Genomic DNA, 19,384 nt, shown 5'->3' with positions numbered 1-19,384 from the left:
CAGACAACAGGTATAAAAGTACATTCATCATAAACCCTTATAAATTCTTCAGGGATTTGACTTAAAAAATAAAAGTCAACAGATTTGACATTCAAATTATCTATGCATTTTATATGATATATAAAATACCAAAATGAAATATTTTGCAGTTGAGGTGTGTCCCGCACTATGTTGTCATGACTTGAACGTTTCTTACCCTAGTAGTCATCTAATAATGAAAGTAATATTAGCATATTAAGTTTGGCATGTCATAACTGCTAGAGAAACAAGTTTAGTGCTGGAGATGTCAGTGATACTATAATAATGCTATCTTTGATTACCAGAAAATTGTTTCTTGGATTTTTGCTTTCCTGTGACAGTTGCCAACTCTTTCATATGCATTTTAAAACTTCCGTACCACTCTTTGTTAATGATGTTGTTCTGCTGAGCATTGAAAACATACTTCACTTTTTGACTTGGTATGAAAAGCAACAAATATTTCTGCATATTTTATTAGCAGAAATATGGAAATATGTATGTATTCTTCTTGATTAATTGTTTGGTGTTAGATGAGTTTGAAAGCTCCCGTCAAAGGCCCAGTGGTGCTATTGCTCATTGTTTCACTGGTATGAAGTTTACTTGAGCAGCATCCATTGGCAGAAGGCACAGTGTTCATCCCTGACGGGCTTTGAAGATCATTTTCATGAGTGATGCTGAATCCTTTATATTATACCCCAGTACTATCCATGCCAAACACGCTGCAAATTCTTAAATCCTCTCTGGCATAACAAAAACTTTTTAAGATGTGTTGTTCAGCTTAGGTCCCCCATGAAGGCAAGAGGAGCTATGCAGGTATGAAGTTCAGTTAGGTAGTTACTGGGAACTATTATCTTGTACCATTCATTGTCTTTTATTTGTGTAACACAGACACAGTGCCAATTGCTGCATGGCCCATATCTTTAGCATAATTCCACTTTCCTTCCTTACAAGCCCATTGCTTTCCGGGGTGCTTCACTGTTAAAAGGTGGCTTTTTGTGACTACATCGTCAGTATAAAGTTCTTCAAGGAGTGCAAAAATATCTGAGCAGACCAATGCAGACTGCAAAACATGAGTGTTTTCTAAAAGGAATGCCACTACATTGAACCATCTACAACTGACATTTCAAACATATTTATCTCACTTCTATTTTGTTTTATAACCCAGAAGTTGTTGAGTGCAGGAAGAGATTTTTTCCTGAAACACCTTTCTCTCATAATAAGCAGATAACAAATTCTAGGGAGGCTACTATTATGAGTTCTGGGTCTGAAATCTTAATAAAGGTGAAAGAAGGATGCCTAGATATTAGTTCTTGAGGGATATTTATTAATCTCTCTGTTTACTAGCAGACATTAGAATTACTGTTTCTTGTGCTTAGATTAAATTCATTCTGCCAGTCTCAGCTGCCCAGCAGTCCCTGGCAGAATATTAATGTAGTTTTGGAAAAAAATGGAGTCCCAGTGCATAGTGATTGGAAGGCAAGTTTATTTAGCCCACAGTTTAATGGAAAATTATTGGTGCTGTAACTGGACAAGCAGATTTCACAAGGTCCCAGAAGTTCAAATAAATTCAGATCAGTCCCCAGGCTTTTGCTTCTTCTTCAAGTTTATCTAAAGTGTCTTAATCACAGGGGTTTTCAAAGCAGAGCAGAAAAACCTTCCAAAAACAGGGTTCTGTTACCAGACTACTTCAGGCTGCTTCTTCTGGGGTTGAAAGTTAGGAAATAACAAATTCATCTGAAGGCCTCATTGGAAGACTAGTATAGCTGTATCACACTTCTCTTCAAAGAGAGGGGTGAGAGAGTGTGCAGACAAGGAGAGTGATGGCCAGGGAGGTGCACCACAGATCATAACAAATACAGACATTGCAGCCTGTTTGGGTTCCTTGCTGGGACTAACCAGGCCTTTTGTGCTGAGATCACCTCGTGTGTGCTGTGTAGGTATGTTAGCAGTCAGAGAGAGAGGGAGAAGGTTGTATTTTCTTGCAGACAGGTAGAGGTGAGGGTATTTTGTAATCACACACTCAAAGGACAGAGAGAGATAAAAAGGATTAAAAAAAAAAATCACAACTTCTGCTGTCAGTATGGAATAAAACCTCTTACCATAGCCTCCTTCTTTACTTCTTTTTCCTTCCTTTGTTTATTATACTTTTATTATACTTTGTATATTCACCACAAAATTCACTTGTGCAACAATTTACAATAATTGTGCCTGGATTAGACACTTGTGCCTTACCAGAGCTAGAAACACTCTGCGATTTTAAAACAAGTTGTGTTCAGAATATCCTAAAAATCCACTATTCGATCTTACTTCTAAAACAGCAAAATGCAGCTGAGATCTGCAGCAGACCAGCACGCTGCAGCCCCAGCCCTACTTAGCCCACTCCATCTGCAGCTGCTGGCAAGTGAAACCAGAGGCCATTAAGAAAGCTAATGCTTAGCCATTTTTGTTGATGGATTCAGCACTAGAACAATATTTTGCAGGGAAGCTGGACAAAAATGCTGTTAGTTCTCATTAGAGATGGAAGAACTTTGTGAAGCTAGAGGTTTTTGCAAATCAATCATATTGCTTTTTAGGTACGCAAACTGAGTCTGACTTCACAAACCATTTTTTTTTTCCTGTCATTGAATTCTCAGGGGGTTTCCCTCCTCCCCACACCACTGATGATTAATAAAAAGGAAAAAAAAAAATCCAAATGTTTTTCTAGCTGAGAGGAAACCTATTCCTTGTGTTAGCAATAGTAATGCCACCCTTTAAAAGAGTAGGCCTTGCAGAAAATAGGCTCTCTCAATGTTTTTTTTTTTAACTTCTGTTTTTCTCAATTATGTTTATAATTCTCTCTTTCTTTTCCTTTGTGATCACTCTCTGTTTCCAGTTGTATGCTAGCCCAGCTCCTCTCCTTTGCACCCATGCTTTCCACACTCATAAATAAATTTCCCATAGAGGTTTCCATTTGAGTCCAATTTTCAGTTCCATTTTTTCATACCAAATGAGTTTGTGTGTTTACTAAATCTTATGGGTTGTTAAGTGCCACTGTAATAAGGCGGGAAATGTGCGTATTTTCTAGAAACCCATCATGCTGTTATTGTAGCTGAGTACCCAAGCCTCCACGAAGAGGAAATTCAAGATGCAGGAGAAGGAAGGGGCAAACCCCAGACAGATTTAGTGGGGGGCTAACGGGCCTTGGGAGCCCATAACACTCCTCATCTTTGCAGTGCTGGCAGCCCCACGCTCCCAGCAGCTTCTCTCTGGCTGCTCAGTCCCATCAGCTCAATGCAGCTGACTGGCCCGTGACCAATACATCTGGCACAGGAGTTGCTGGAGCATAGAACGTGCAGCAAATGCCTCTTTTTCTCCTCCTCTGATTCCACCCCTCCAACTTGGCTGAACATTTTTCCTCAGAGGGAAACATGCCTGCCCGTGGCATACCATAGGCTGGCTTCGTGCCATCCTTTTGGCATGAGCTTTGCATGCCTGACCCAAAAGGAGAGCATGTGAGCAGGCTGGAGAGGTGGAGAGGGGTGGACGTGCTCTTCCACGAAGTGGTAGGATTGTGGCCATGCAGAACAGCCTCTTGTCTGCTTCCATCAGGGAATAATTCTGTCCATCTTACTGCACAAATTTCATAAATTCTGCAAGGACCCTCACGCATGGTCGCTCCTGGCATACTGATGCAATACACATCCTGTGCTGTGATGGCACTGAGCACAAGCCATTGGATGGGGGGCTTAGAACATGCTTCAGCTTTGCAAAACATGCCGTTAAATATTTATTCTAAGTGTATCTGTACCATTGTGTGACTAAACCTTCTCCATTATTCACAGCAATAGATCCGCTTATCATAATGATGTGCTGTCTTTTGAGTATTAAATGCAATCTCCAAGTTGCTGTTGGTTTTTTTCTCCCTCTTCTAAAAAATACTGAGCTATAACAGTCTAGTTCTTGCTGAATGAGTTGCCGCTCATAAGTGAGCAATCAGCATTATCTAAATAAATGAAATATTCTTTGGGGCTCAACAAAACGCCTGTTAGGTTGAAACTAATCTGTAGGAAATGAATGGTATTTGTTAGTCTTTGAGAACACAGAAGAGATTCAGTTCGTGTTAGTATTTCCAATAGTGCCAACATAAATGTGCGAGTCTCTAAGATACAGAGCTTGTTATTGTTATCAGATGAGGGCTGGAAAGGAGTGTGGTGTTATGTAATTCAGAATTACTATTTAACATGGGAATGGGCTGCAGAGCACACTCAGAGTCTAGTTTAAATGTACGGTGGCTGCTCTTTAGTGGCAGAGGAGACAGCCCTGTATGCCGGGGATGCTGCAAATCCAAATTGCTCCACCAAAGTTCATGGAAGCCATCTGGACTCAACATCCTTGAGAAATCATTCCTAAATGTGTGGCTGTTGTGTTTCATGTTGTGTGTTTTCCATTATTGTTTTTGCAAGTGGAGGCAGGCGGGCAGGAGCTGCTCTCTTGAGGAACATGGAAAGAGAATGTTCTTGGATAGCTCAGCTGGCCTGCACTGCCACAACCCCAAAACCTGGAGAAAGCTTCACCACTTTCAAAACCTCATGATTTCCAGGAGACCACTGTGCAGCTTTATCATAAAATTTTTGATTGAAAACAGACAACATCTTTCGCATCACTCCACAAGCCATCTTTGGCCCTTTGAACAGAGCTTGGAGCACCACTGCCCCACAAAATGCTGGTCAGAAACAGGCAGTGAACCTGCTGGCTTCACTCTCATCTTCCACCAGCCTGGTGCTTTCTACATTGCTTCATATTTCATGTTCTGTGTTTCTTTTTATGTTTCTCTGTTTCATCTTCTTCATAGTAACAGAAAACTTTGTATTTTTGGCCATTCAGAGACCAGATTCTCTGCTAGACTTTTCAAGAAGTAGTGAGAGGAGACATGGTCCAGTGCTATGAATCAGAGGTTAAGTCTTGTGTGACAAGATCCTCCTGCAGGATCTTGGCAAGTCAGCCAAAAAGGTTGAAATAAAGGTTTTGGGGAACATTAGCCAGGTGAGCTGCCCATTGGAGCTGCTCTTACAAAGAGCAAGGAAGCTGCTTAAATCAGATGTTTAAAGTTAGACTTCTGGAGAAGAAGCTCACCTTCACTAATAAGAGATGGCAGTTGGAGACCTGGACTGTTTTCTGACCATCTGTTGCATCAAAAGGATCAGGTTTTTTGTCATGTGGCTCTGAGCTAAGATATTTTTTGTTACAAACTTTTAGGTACAAAAGCAATTTGCAACTTAGAGGGGAAAAGACCTGACATTTTAAAGGCAAACTATCAACTAAAATAAAGTGAAAGGATTATTATGTGCATATGAAGGATGGGGGATAAATGAGATATTTGTAAGTGACATATACAGATTGTTCGTGGAAAAATGATTGCTATGAGTAACATGAAAATTAGAGCCGTACTGCACTTTGGCATGCTCATGCTTTTGCTTCTATCTTTAGAGCTTGCTTTTACAGTATGGCCATCTCAGTAGTGCCTGAAGTTCCTCTTACTCTCTGTTCTTGAGGATACCTCTTTTGAACTTGTGAAGTCATTAGGTTATGCTACGTGGCACAATTTCTGACGCTGGAGTCTCAGAATTGATCTGAAACCTTATAAAGGTTTCTGTCTTTGTGAAAAGCCTGAAAATTCAGTTGGCAGAATTTCCTGATGACCGAGCAGCTCGTAGACCAATGCTCCCTTCTCTGGCCCCAGATCTATAGATCTATAACACTTTAAAAATGAACAATTATGTCCTTCAAATGCGACTTCAATTGAAGGCACCAATGTGCCTTCAAAGCTCTGCAGTCTGTGCTCAACATTTAGCGAGGTCTTATCTGCCATCAAAGCCAAACTGAAGCATGTCCCTGCACGCTTTGTTGGGCAAAGAGCCTTCAGAGATGTCATTACAGCCGCAGACTAACAGCTCTGTCTTTCCCAGATGTGCTAATTTCCACCATCAGTCTGTCCCTCAAAATAAACACATAGTGTGTTTCTTAAATGGGAAGACCACGTTGGAAAGGGGATGAAAAACCTCAGAGGAGGAAAGTGTGAAAAAGTATGGTTATTAGGAGGTCGAAGTCAAAGAAAAATAGAACTGCATCGTCTCTGAACAGCATGTTTGTGCTAAGAACTTGTAGCACTGTTTAGTTTTGTTTTGCTATCTGCCATTGACTGTCACATTTCACAAGTTAAGAAACATGTTATTTCTTTGTTTATTTTGTCAGTCTTAGTCTCTGGAGGGAAATTATATCACTGTTTCAGTGGAATAGATTTAATTTGTTTGTGTCTTGTTGTCTATAGCATCTATCTAACTACTTATCTCTGAAGTTACCTCTCAGTCAAAGGTTTTCTGTTTTGTTCACATTTTAACAGGAGGGAATTTGCACTTGATTGCTTTGAACACTTCCTAAGTTTGGCCAGCTATCTATGTATTTATTTTTCTGTTCTAGTGAGAGAAAATGGGAATTTAAAATGTATGGAGCCAGCAGAGGTTTAGCTGTGATTTGTTTCTAATGTAGAGGAAAATTGCCCAAGTAATCTTATCCCATTCATACAACTAATATGGCCATGAGGCTCTGATGTGTTGAACAGTAAACACCACACAACATACCCTTAAGAACTGTGGCTTAAAAGATTTCTTATTTTCCATCACACGGTTCTAGCTTTCGATGAATAAATATCAGGTCCTGCTTGCACTAACGTCCATGGGAGTTTTCATGGGTTTAAATGAGAGTAATATAAGTCCCTAGTTTATAAGCATATTTTATAAAAATGATAGTTATAATGCATTATGGAGTTAAATGGTAACACTGGGTAGCTATGTGAGGGGAAAAAAATTCTGATTTTTTTGCTACAACAGCCAATTCAGATAGGGAATGTATAAACCCACCATCAACATTTGGGCAAGGGAGGTCATGCATTCTCCAACAGATGAGGGCTTAAAATACAGAATGAATTTTTACTATATTCTCTAAAAACTAAAAATTGAGATACCCATGCAGGGAAATGATGTGACCTGTGTGATACAGGAGACATTTTAGATGAATATGACAATTCGTTTGGACTTAATATCTGTCTATTGGGTCAGCTCACTCACACCTTCACCAAGCAACATGATCTTTGAGCAAATGTATATATACATGCATATATAGAGAGATGTACACATCAAAATTCCAGGGCTAAGTTTGGAGAAGGTGCAGAAAATGAGGAAGATTTGAGTAGATGAGGGAGAAAAAGCATTAAGAGTATCACCTTCAATACCAAACTGTAGGAAGTCAAATCTTGTCCCATTATCATCATTGGTGCAGTTTCCATCTGCCACACGCTTAAATATTTTAATCTCTTTAATCAAAGTCAGTGTGAAGCACATAGGTTAAGATTGAATCCAGTCTTCACAGAATTTTAGTGACTCTCCTAATCTTTTTTAATCAAAATATCTTGTGACATTTGGCTACGGTATTTCACACCTGACACCAAGCACATTGTTAAGTGGTAATTTAACACATGGTCTCGTAGGACTTTTAATGGATCAAAACTCATACACTGCCTCATCCTTTTGCAATGGTGCGAGAAATAAGCAGTTGGCTAACCTGGGGCCCTTGAGAAGGGATGGTTTTAGGCACTATCTCCACCACATTTTATATTTGTATTCTCTAAAATTCTTCCCTAAATATACAAATATTAAATGTTGCTCATTCATCTGATGAAATCTGCACATCGTTTGACTACAATCCTATTTCTCATATGCCATCTACCTCCTTTGCCACATCCCCACCATTCCTTTGAATCTTCTCCAGATCCAGTGGTTGTTGAATTTACATTCTTCTCTGTGCAGTTAATGAGTATATTGATTAATACTGGCTCTGGTATCAATCCCTGTGGGAGACCAATTGATACTTCTCTCTCTTTTGACACAAAGCCATTGATGATAACTCATTGGCTCCTAGCTGTTGGATAGATTTTTGTCTACCTTATTGTATTATTATGCAGGCTATGCAACTCCAGCTTTCCTATTGAGTTCATGTGTAGAACTAAACTAACAACTTACTAAAAATCCAGCTATGTTACGTCTGCCTTAATTAATTAAATTCTCAGTATAATTGGGCCTGAGCTTCCTTTCACAGACCTGTACCAGCTATCACGTAGTTGCACATAATCTTCACCATTTCTGTCAGTTTTTTTTTCCATAGAACCATGGGATAATTTAGATTGGAAGTTCATCTGGTCTGAGCCCTGGCTCAGAACAGGTTCTATTAGATCAGAGTGGTCAAGTCTTGATCACCTGTAGTGGTGTGGATTAGGGTTAGGGTGTTACCACATAACCAGTTCCAGCTCCCAAACTGATGGGCAACAGATACAGCAGTGCCTGTTTCCCTTTGTCAAAGGCAGCGTGGACACACCAGGCCTGTCTGTGCTAGGGAAAAAGTTCCTATTTCAGGTTTTATGTGGACCCACACACATTGTGACAGTGGAATGGACCCACCAGATAAAAGGACTACCCAAGACATCCCTGCTTTGCACTGTGTCTACCAGATTGCCTCCTGGACCTGTTGCTGTATCGAGCACACTCAGCACAGCCTATGTAAATATTTGCTCACTTTGGAGCAAATACTCCTTATCCAAGCATCTTTCTGAGAGATGAGGATGTGGGAAAAAAAACCCCTTCTTAATGCCTCTGACATGATAAACATTCAGCTCCAGTAACTGAGGCCCTGATTCTGTTGGAACCCTTACTGGGGAGGAGTGCTTAAGCAAATTATATCTCAATGGAATCAATGGGACTTTGGCACTTGCTGAATGTTTAAGCACGTGCTGAAGTGTTTACTATTCAGCCCCTCATTTAGTTCCCATTTAATTAAACAGAATCAAATTCTCACAGAAGTAAATCACTGGAGTTTCTCCCAAAGGAGTTTTCCCAGTTTGCAATAATTGAAGAGTTGATCTAATGTCCCAACTCTACTTTTTTCAAACATTCAGGTATCTGTCTATCTACCTACCTACCCTATGTTATTTTTACCTCCTAAATGATAAACTATTCAAAGGAGAAATGCTGTCAGAAGCAGCCCAGAGGGACACAGCTTTCATTAGTTGCAAACGAAGTTCTGAGCCTTTGGTAAATGAAACGAAACTTTTCTGATACTATTGTTGTTCAAGTCGAAGCTGATGTAAGCATCCCTGCTTCTCCTAATACAGGCAAAGATTTCTTTGGAAGTTTAGTGCTTCCACTCCAGATAAAAGCAAGTCATTTGCTGCTTTCATCATGTCACTACTAATTTCCAAACAGTCAAACCTGCTGCTAATTTATTTACTGAACACTGAAGCCCTGTTAGCAGGGGCTGCTACTGAAACTGCTTTCTGGCCTTCGGCTTTTGTTTGTTGACAGCCTGATTTCCCAGTAGGCCATTTCCACCTGTGTTTCTGTTGTTTTTAGTGCATGTCTTTCTTTCTTCTTCCCAGTGAGTGTCTCCCAAATGGCTCCTGAAGGCTTTTCTCATCTTCCCTCGCTCTCTCATCCCCTTCTCCCTCCCAGCTGCAAGGACTCTCAGCTCTGCTTTCAGTCATTCTGCAGTTAGTGGTTGTCTACACTGCTGAGCTCCCATGGGGCACTAATTTTTGTTTCAAGGACAAGATTCAAAAGAGTTTGCTACACACAGGTTGCAGGGTGCACCTTCAGATGTGCCTTCAAATAGACTTTGGAGATTTGAATATATGAGCTTCTGAAAATCAGTTTTTAAATTGCAAGGGAGGCCTATTAAGTGCTGTAAAAAAATTTTTTTTTGCTTTTCTATTTTAAAAGCTGCATTAAAAAAGTGATTTTTTTTCCCCTTCCTTTCTCCCATGACATTGGGTGGAAATAGAAATTAGGAGACTGCCATTTCCCTTTAACTTCATGCATATCAAAGGCAGAGAGATGACAGGATAAAATGATTCAGAGAGTGGCCGGCATACTCTGTGTCTGGAGGAGCTAGTGAAGAAAGATATTGAGATGTTGCAATAGTTTCTTTGCAACAAGTCAGTGTGCCAGGAGCTTTAAGTGTGCAAGAAAGATCCTAAGATGATTTCCATGAATTGAAAAATTCAGAGGCTGTACAGCTGTAAGGATTTATTTATGAAGATATTATTTTAATTTTGCTACTTATCTCACCCCCCTGTGTGTGAGTGTGTGTTCATTTCCTGATACATACTTCATTTCATACGTAACTTCTGGTTTACACTTACTTTAGCTCAACCTCAGCAACATCTGTAAATCTTGCTGAGATCCATTTTTAGAGGACTCACAACTACTGTCTGGTACACTGGGCTTCAAAAATTTTCATTTGCTTCTGTGTTAAATGCAAGTGGGATTCTACAACTTCAGTTTTGCTTGAAGACTTGGTTACTAAAGAGTCTGTAAAACTCAAGAAAACTACTCATCTTTTGGCTTAAACTCAGAACTGCAGATTAGGAGTCTCCTGGTTAAAACTGCTGGGCCCTTAATCTCTCAATCTGGATGTTCATGTCTAGTCAGTAATTTGGATTTTTTTCTTTCTACTTTGCCTCATTTTTCCCACTTGTAAAACAGAGGTGGTTGGACTGTCCAACCCCAAACAGGCACTGTGAAATTGTTCAGAAATAAATACTGATGGGAAAATTTTCAAAACAGTACTCAGAGCAAAGTTCAAGGAGTGCACAGTGAAGCTCCAGTGCCCAAAGACATTTCCTGAGCCAGGGGGCCATTCCCGCACACACAGCCAGAACCTGGGGATTCGAGCTATAATCTACTGACCTTGAGTAAGTCTCTTAGCTGCTGTGTCTCTTCATTTCCCAATAATATTGCAATAAGACTAATATTTACTTACCTCACAGTCACATAGTCAGAATGAATTAATGTTTATAAAGTACTTGGGAGTCCTTGGTTGAATGGTCTCATAGAAGTGCTAAGCAGAGTGTGCATTGTCATTTTCTTGTAGATAAATACATATCATTTACATGGGTGTACAGAGCTGTTCACACAAGCATATGCAATGTCTCATCTCAGTGCACTCAGGGTAGCACAGGATATAAGAACAAACCCAGCAGTCCTTGACAGTCCATGTCATTTTGCTTTGAAATGAGTATATTTTCTGTGAGAACAGAGCTTATCATGTAATCTCCAATGAAAGTTATGTTCTGCCTTTTTACAGTTGCCATGATGCAAATGTCATTTGTACTCTCCTTCTTTATGAAAGTTAACAGTTATTTAAGAGATCAAAGTTAATTATCACTAAGGAGATCATTTTTACCTATCAACCCACTTTTGTAACCCCACTATCACAAGTAGAAGCTTTATGCTAATCAGCTTTCTAATTTCCATAAATTACTGATAGAATGACTTTTTTTTTTCCCCGGCATGAAAGTAGATCTGTTGGTGAAAGCTCTTGAGAGGTAAAGAGACAGAGAGAAAATGAGGTAGGGTGTATTTTCAAGAGTTCACCAGCTGAATGTGGTACCAAGAAAATAAAATCCAAATCATTAGTTTCATCACATCACAAAACTTGTAGGTGCTGCAGCTTCCCTGCACTGCAGAAATCTGATGCACACACATTGTTTCAATTTAACATGGTGATAGAATGGAATTGAACGTGAGGATCACTGTGTGACCCTATTACATGTGAAGTGTCTCTATTAGAGCTGCAGAGACAGCATGCCAGAGGAGCTGAAATGTGTTGATAGAAACAAACAGATATACCTTTTTAAAAGCAGCAGTCAGAAACTCTGCAGTGTGATCCAAGCGTGTTCTGCTGGAGAGGGCAAGATAGTCTATCCTAGGGGAAGATAATATTAAGAAAGAGACCCTTTCCACTCCATCACAGCACTTTCTGTACAGTGAGCTTGCCAAGTGGAAGCTGCTGCTGTGGAAGTTGTTACTGCTATGACTGACAGGTGCTGTAAAATAACCTCAGCTACAGCATGGAAGGAACAATAAGAGCTCAAAATGAAACAGATGCGGATATTTTGGGTATCCCCTTGGTCTAAAAGTTGAGTAAAATAATTGCTTAGTTATTAACAAGCTTGTTGCTATGCTGCTCCAGCCTCTTAGACTGATGCTGATGAATTCCAGCATAAATTAAACTGTCTCCAATGCAGAGGCTACAACCTTGAGCTAAAGTTGTATCACCTGAACCACACCAGACTTGCAGAGGTTCACTGGGAGTTGATAACAGAGCACTTCACCTTTCAATGGGCATCAATAGATTTCTGCTTGACTGTTGGTCCCCGTAGTAAGGAGGGACCTGGGCTGTCAGTTTGATCATATTGAAATCACAGTGTCTTCTATCCTTGCTCTGTATCTGTGGCAGTTGCTGTGGAAGTGCTGTTAACCCACCTGAGGAGCTCAGGTGTCTGAAGCTCTTTCCTTTTCCCCAGATCTGGGAAGGAGCCAGAAAAAAGGCAAAGACCAGAGAGACCATGATCAGTGCCACATCCCCTCTCTCTGCCACAGACATCCCACATCCCTCAGAGCACTGTCTGAGCAGCCCTGCAACCCCAACAGGCCTACAGAGCTAAATGCAAGGGACACCTGAAAGCACCCCAGGAACAGGCAGCCACAAAGGAATATGAAAGGACCTTAGCTTCCCCCTGGCTGTGAGGTTTTGTGTCACTGCTTAGAGAAAAGCAACACAAAACTATATTCTCTCTGGGTTTTTTTATTCCTCGACCTTCACCTCTCCTGCACACATGCACCTATTTCTCTTCAAACGCCCGAGCCATCCCATTGAAGTCAGCAGGACTCTTCCGATGCTTCCAGCCAAGCATGCATATGCCTGGATCTAGGTGATATTTACAGAAGGCTCCTTTTGAATTGGCTTTTGATTATGCACCTGTGTCAGAGGGTTGTTCCTTATTGCATCTGTGGACAGCGGGATCAGTGGGACTTGTTTCCATGTGAGAAAGATGGCAAAAGATTGCAAATATAACCTTTAACATTACAGACCTTTTTTAACCGTCATGTACTGCAGTGAACGGTGTATTTGTGGTTGAAAGGGAACATAAACTATGATGCAGAAAACTAAAGGATTGAGAAAATGTAACCTTTGAGCGGATGGTTTGGGTTTTATTATCCCATTTATTTATTCTGCTGGATATCTGTAGGATAATATGATCAATGAGTTGGAATCCTTCTTGTTTCTACCAACAACAAATCAAACCATTAATAGGCCAATAAAACCCCAGGATTTGGAGAGAGGGGAGGAGGGGAAGTAATTGCATTGTTCTGATGCTAACGAGGCACATCTATCTTGAAATAACTGATTAAAGCTGGTGTCGACACAAGGCCTTTGCACAAAAATACACATAACAAGGTGTGTAGTGCTGGGTTATGGGAATGTGGAGCCACAGTGGCAGCTCTGTGATTCCTTCATGCACTGTGCAAGTGGAATTGGGAAGCACCTCTGTCTGGGGGAAATTCATGCTGCTTAACCCTTTCTGTACACCACAGGGACAGTCTGGCAGCACGGTAGGACAGGAGCTCACAGAGTTCATGGGGCATGTTGTGTGGCTGATAAATAGTTCCACATCTGTGTGATTGCATAATGATAGCCACATTCATTCACCTGCCTATCAAAAGCGATGCATTAAAGTTTGAGCTCTCTTCCCCTGGGTCCGCAAAGAGACATTTGAGTGTTAGCTTATAGTCTTTAACATTCCTCCTAGCAGTGGGCTAAGTGCAGTGGGGTTAAACAGAGTCCCTTTTGCTTAGTAATCCATTAGCTAATGGGTGTGTAAGCCCATCAATTTGCTGTTTATTCCCTAACCCCATTAGGGTACACCTGCTGTGCATAAAAAATACACCTGACAAATCAGAGTGATAGTTGAAATAAAATAAATATCAAGTGTTGTTATAGCTGATCCACAGTGTTTAAGGCAGAAAGGGCATAACAGTGATTTGTGATGGCAGAACAAAATAGCTCGTGCTGGCTCATGGTAGCTCGAGCAGGTTGATATAAATCCTCCTGCGATTTTGCCGGTTCACCGGTAGACTCCAGCACTCGGCTGCCTCTTTCCCCAGCCCCACGGGCCCCTCCAGAGGGCTGGAGTTCACCTTCAAATGCCATCTCCAAGCGCCTTCTGGAGAGCCACAGTGCTGCTAAGTGATAAATTAATTATTTGGGGGAGGGAGGGTGAGAGCTCACAGGCTGCTCTCCTACGAAGGCAGCCAGAAGCTTCAAATCTGTCTCCGATACCAGGCCATTTGTTTTGTCACTTCATAGGCTTTATTTATTTATTTATCTTACAGCTCGCCTTGTGATTAAAACTGTTGAAACAGCTGTTAGCTGGTAGCAACTTTCCTTGAGCTATTTCCTGACGTCAATCAGGGGCTGTGGCAGTGATGGGAGCTGCCCTGCACTGCCCCACTGGGGCTGGCCAGGGGCAGCAGCATTCCCAGCCATCCCTGTCCCCATTCCCTCGGGTCTGCAGCAGCCACTCACCCCATTGCACAAGAAGTAAATACAACACTGTGCCTGGGGAACCCATTGCCAAAAAGCATTACTGATATTAAGATACTATCATAAAATTAATTAAAATGGGGGTTTTATTAAAAAAAAATTAATAAAAAAAGCACCATCACCATCAACTGGGGAGTTTGGTGACAATAAGATGAGCTGTATGCTTGGTTCAAGGTGGTTGGTTCAGTGTGAAAAATTCCTTATGGCAAATGAATTGGCTTTGAACAAGGCAGTAGTGGGCTTTATGGAGGTGAGCTGGATGGCTTCTGCCATCAGGGTGCTGAGCAGCCAGGCCAGGGAGGGCAGATGGAGCACACACAGGCAGAGGGTCACTAACATCTGGGATAGCAGAGGATGGAGAAGCCTTGCAATCTCTGTTTGGGGAAATATGCATAGAAAGCTTCTCATACTGAGGAAAGCTGAGGACCAGGTCTCTTGTGTCGGGGCACACAGTCCAACCATAGGTGTGTAGGAGGCCATGACTGCAAATATTGCTACTCCTTTTGCTGTTGGAGAAAACAAACGTTCAGGCTTTCTGAAATTCCTTCAGGTACCTCAGAGCTGGGCATGCTGGCTGAGACAGGCCTGCTCATGGCTGCTAAATCCACAGCTGAGCAAGCTGAAAAGCTCAACTTGTACTTAAAAAAAGAGAATGAGAGGGAAAGAGAGACCAGGTCAACCCAGTCCTGATATGGAGTCAGTGAAGTGCCAAAACCCTCAGATTGTGTTAAGGAGATGGAGGGAGGGTTTGGGAATCTGGTCGGGGTTGCCTGAACTCCATAGATTGCAATCACTGCAGATGGGCTAAAGAGCAGTGATAAAATGAACAAAGCAAGTCATTGCTCCTGGGTTGCATTATCCACAGGCTTTGGCATTTTCCAGCCCAATGCTTGCCTCTTCTTCCTTCCCAACCCACTGCTGCTATTGCTTTTACATCATGACTGTCAAGGAGTGTATCATTCATAACATACCTATCACAGAGAGATTCCTTTTTAAATGCTTAGGGAGATAGAGGGCTACAAACCCTGGGAAATCAGCTATACCTAATATATTATGTAGAAGTTCTGTAATCATTATTGAACTAAAGTGCATTGAGTAAGTGGATAAAATCAGTCCCACTGTAGCATAAGTCTCCAGAGATCACAGATAAAAATGCCTCGCACTTAAGCAGAAAAAGGTAACAAAATATTTCCAGTCCCAGCAACAGCATTTTCCCCTCTATATAAATAGGGAACCCTCAGGAGAAGGCAATGATGCAGCAGAGGTTGAAGGCAAAGTTAATGGTGGTGAGATGGGGGAGAGAGGCTGTGCCTGGGGCAGGCTGTGGTGAACAATGTGAGGAATGCTCTGTGGAAATGAGGCTGAAGGCAGAGCCCTTCCTGGCAGGAATGGTGGGCAGGGAGGCAGTGGGGCAGTGGGCAGGACCCCTGAGAAGCTGGGGGCGGGTGTGGGTCTGGCAGGAAGGAGAGGTGAAAGCTGAAGCACAGCAACGAAGCAGATGAGCCTCTGTGCGATGTTTGTGCTCCCTTTTCCTCTCGACCCTGAAGAAAAGTTAACTTTTATGGCCAGGTTCACCTTGGGGCTTGCTTCCCAGAGCTTGTCACAGCTCTGTCCCTTCAACACACACACAGGTGCACGAACATGGCTGCATTTTTGTGCCTCCTGAACTAAGGTCAGGTCTGAGCTGCTGCCTTCTTACAGAGAGTCAGAGGGGCCTCCTCACTGGAGAATTAATCTTGAAGTTATTCTCAACCAGATAACCTGTACCCCTTCAGAGCACACTCGTACAGAGCTACAGACATCTTCAGTCCATGTCTTGCTGATACGTTTGGTCAAGAGCTGCCAGGCTGCAGCGAATCACCAAGACATGGTCAGACACTCTTGCAAACCTGCTAAAACTCTTGCAAGGACCTACAGAACAAGACACATTTTGACATAAATAAATGTGGGAAAATTAGGGATTCATATACTTCAAAAAAAAATGAAGAGAATAATTTCATTCCTCTATAAAAAAGAGTTTGGCTGGACTGGACATATAGGAGAGAGTTTGTTATATGTTTCAGGAAAGGGTTAAGTGATTATCTAAGTAATTTTTTTGATTGAGATCTTCAAATATGCATCCAAATTAGTGGTGAAGTATTTTCATTGGCAATTCTGGGAGAAATGTGTGTTAGAGCACTGTATTTGCTACTCCTGCTGCAGGCCTACACAAAAAAGCCAACTAGAATTGTCATTCCTGCTGTTAGGCTGTGACCTGGGTAGTCATTGGCATTTGTGTCCTGGAATTACTTTATTAAAGTTTTCTAAGATGTGTGCTCTTTCACATGACCTGCCAATCATGTTGGAGCAGTGCCATAAGCTCTGGTCTTGTTGTATCCTCAAGGGCACCAAGGAGAGGAAGAGTGAAGAGGGTTGTGGAGTTGGAACTATTACTTATTTATCTAAAGTATTGACCTGACCTCCCCTACTGAAATATCAGCATTAGATGCTGGGGAAAAGGGATGCCAGAGCCAGCTCCTTCTGGGAGTAGAGGAAACAGAGATGTCAAATGGGGCCCAAATCAGGCAGTGTGCCATTGAGACAATGGTGGTGGGGACAGGCAGGAGGTGGCAATGACACGACACAGTGAGTAGAACTGGTGGGTGAGCAGAGAGGCAGCAACCAGCTGACCAAGTGTCTCAGTGAAGCTCAATGTCAGGCTGCTGCACAGCATCTCTGAGAGGTGGCCTTGTTGTATTGAGTGGACTTGGAATGCTCACTGTTAGGTTTTGCACTGTTTTATTAGTACAATCATAATTAAGAGTATCTATGAAGCCAGGAGGCAAGAGGGCATCAATAAGTCATGCCATTATACACCTTATATCTAGATTTCCCTGTTTGATGACAGAAGACACTCCTCTCCCTTTGGGCATATGACCCATCAATGGCCATGTGTCTCTCTGCAGCCTGAATGTGAACCCTGCACCTGGTCTTCATATGATTTGGGTTTTGGAGGGTTTTGTTTTGGCATCAAGAAAGCATCATCTATTACAGTGCTGTCACCCAGGTGAGGTCCGTTTTGATTGTCAGGATATCACTGGGGCTGACCAGCAGACTCCTCTTCATCTGAATGAGAAGGCTCATGCCATCTTAATCCCCTGCCCACCCCCCCTTTCTTTTTAAATCTGGCTAAATTTAAATTTCAAACAAAGTCATTGTCATTGGATCCAAAAGACTGAAAAAGAGCTCTTGTTCTGCTTCACCTATTACAGGTTATATTACATCCTGAATTTAATCTTTCAGCCTGCTTTTCAGATTCATGTGACCCAACATCTTTGTAGTGAGTTGAGCACTCACAGAGCCCTCAGCTGCAGTGAGAGCTGCCAATATTCACACCAAGTGAAAGAGAAGCAGGAGAATTATCTCAGACAGAAGAAACAGATCTCTTGTGCTGACAGAATAAACACATTTGGGGTCTGACTTTGCCAACAGCTTTCCTTCTTCTAACAACTACTGGAGTGGATCTGCTAACATTTAAGAGATATCCAACACTTTACATTGCAAGAAGACACTTCCAGCTGCTCATGTTTTTAGCAAATTTAATTTTTGTAAGTAAATTTTAACTGCAACTCCAAACATCCTCATTGCTCCCTAGGGAATGCTTGGAGCCTTGAATTAGGTGGGGTGTTTAAAGGGTTTTGATTGTCCCTATTCCTTCCACGGGAATGCTTGGAACCTTGCATTAGGTGTGGTGTTTAAAGGTCTTCTGTATTACAGAGAAGTTAAGTTCCAGTATGTCAGCCCTCCACGTGCCAGAAGTAAAGTTCCTCATGGTCCTCTCCTGCCAGAGGAGTACAGAGCAAAACAGAATACCCAGAATGAATTTAGCAGCTGATGCATTTGTCATTAAGGAAGGGCAGCAGAATGGAAACACTTTATAGGAGCCTCCTTCACGGTCAAGTCAAGAAGCCAGTTACAGCTCAGCAGAGGTTGGGGCAGTTCCTGGATCTAGGCTTGAGCAGGTCACTCAAGACCTGGTCCCTGAAGTGTTGCCATTGACTTAAATAATACCAAGATGAAAACTTAAATCTCCCTGGGTCTCTGACACTGGATATAATGTGCCTTGTGTGATCACTGTGTTTAGAGAGAGACAGCTCTTGCAGCTGAGTACCTAAAGCCAGAAATGCTCCTGAAATCCACTAGAAAAATATGTTGGCCCTTCGGGCAAACAAGGCTAAAACAATGGAAATAATAAGATTAATGATAACAGGATGAAATTTAGCATTCTGGGTGAAGATCCTTTGAAATCCATTAGAGATAGACGAAAAGGAGTTTCAATGCACCAGCATTCACTATGATTCATTGTGTAATTCCATGAATTTCTGTTTCTCCTTAATTCACTAGCCTCTGGTTTCTGTATTTTATTTTTTTCCCATTTATAGCTAGCAGAGGCAGAAAAATAAACACACAACTAGGAGCTGTATTCACAGACAGGAAGTAACTTTAATTAAATATTGTGAAAGTTGAAAAGTTTTTACAGCTTGAATTTCTGCAAAAAAATTATAACAATCTCTACAGTAGTTAGTTTCTCTAACAATAGAACTGTACAGTGTGTGTGTCTATTCAAAAAGATTTAGATAAGAAGGTGAAAGGTTAGTAGTTTCAGAGATGACTTCATTTTAGCTGCATCCTAGTACAACTGTGAGGAAATAGGCATTACTTTATGCAATCCAGTCATTGTGAAGCTTCACCTTGTTAAAACTGAAATCTGAATGTTTCCACTTAAAGCCATATTCTGTAAACAGCTGCATCTTTTACTTTGTAAAAGACAAGGGTGGTGCAGGGGAGATTTTTGATAAATTCCCATTCATAAGATCACGATAAGTAGCTGCAACAAAACAAAATTATGCACATT

This window comes from Manacus candei, unplaced genomic scaffold (genome assembly GCF_025592945.1).
Source record: "Manacus candei isolate 608988 ecotype Guabito, Panama unplaced genomic scaffold, ASM2559294v1 h1tg000037l, whole genome shotgun sequence".
NCBI lineage: Eukaryota > Metazoa > Chordata > Aves > Passeriformes > Pipridae > Manacus > Manacus candei.
This window is presented reverse-complemented; position numbering follows the sequence as displayed.